We start from the raw sequence: 1,213 nt of genomic DNA on the forward strand, positions 1-1,213 counted from the left end.
GTGGGGGAACGCGGGGGGGCGGGTCGGGGCATGGGAGTGTCGGGCTGGGGGTGAGGGGGTGGGGGATTGTAGCTCGGATAAGATATTTTGGAGATATTTGGATGGCGAATGAAAAGTGGTTGTGCTTTGAAATTTGGGGAAAATTGGGGTGGTGAGGGGGTGAGAAACACGTCGGCAAAACAATGGATCGAGTTGAAATGGACTCATCGTGGCAACCTCTTTGATGAGAACGTAGCAGCTCGGGGCATGGGGCAAGGGGCGCTCATCTGCTCGTCTAGACGAAGACGCGAAGGACGCAGAAAACAATGACAAATGCGAAGAGCTGAGCAATAAGGCCGCAGCAGGCGGCAAAGATCAGCGAGGGTCTTTGGGTGGGGCGGGAAGGCGCGACAAGGCAAATGACGAGAACAAGGCCAATGGGGCCGAGGAGGAGGCCTAGGATGGCGCTGAGGGCAACGGGCAGGATGGAAGTGGGCTTGTCGGAAGGCGCGGGCAGAACGTGCGCAGGGGTCAGGGGGGGTGCGGTGGACATAGTGAAGTTGAAGTTGAAGGGGGGCGGGAGGGGGCGGGACGGGGTGGAAGATGGTAGGAACGTCAAGAGGGATGGTGGGTGTGCATTTTGGAGGCGGGGGTGGTGATGGGGGAGCGGTGGGGAGCAGGGAGAGGGGAGGGTGGGCGGGGAGTCGGGATTCGGAGCGCAAGGCTGTGCAGTGACCGTGATGTCGTGTTATGTTTCTGCCACGTCTGGGAGTTGACCCTTGGGGGAGGAAGGGGTATTGGTATCCGGGGTCGTGAGCGGTTACTGTAAGGAAGGTGCGATATGGGCGGGAAGTGGACGGCGTGCGCATACGGACCTAGTTGTAGGGCCAAGCGTGTCCAGCAATGTAGGCTTCGGGGCCCATGCTTTGCGGTGTGAGGGGGGAGGGAAACGCACGCCAGCGGGGAAGCAACAGGCAGCCCTGGCAGATGCTACAAGAAATATCAATGAAAAAATGGAATTTCACCCGCACCTCGTCCTGCTACAAGAAATATCAGAGCTCTACCGCACGGTATATTACCCAAGGGTACCTTGGTACCGTACCAGTGTCTACCCCAACTGTATGTATGACCGTACTTGCATCTACCCGAATCCGCTGTATTAGCCCCCCCCCCCCCCCCCCTTTTTTAGGCTCGCAGGTAGAGAGCAGCCCCCTCAAATCACCTCATATTGGAG

The sequence above is a fragment of the Chondrus crispus genome, genomic scaffold (assembly GCF_000350225.1).
Source record: "Chondrus crispus Stackhouse genomic scaffold, scaffold_300, whole genome shotgun sequence".
In the NCBI taxonomy this organism is placed as follows: Eukaryota; Rhodophyta; class Florideophyceae; order Gigartinales; family Gigartinaceae; genus Chondrus; species Chondrus crispus.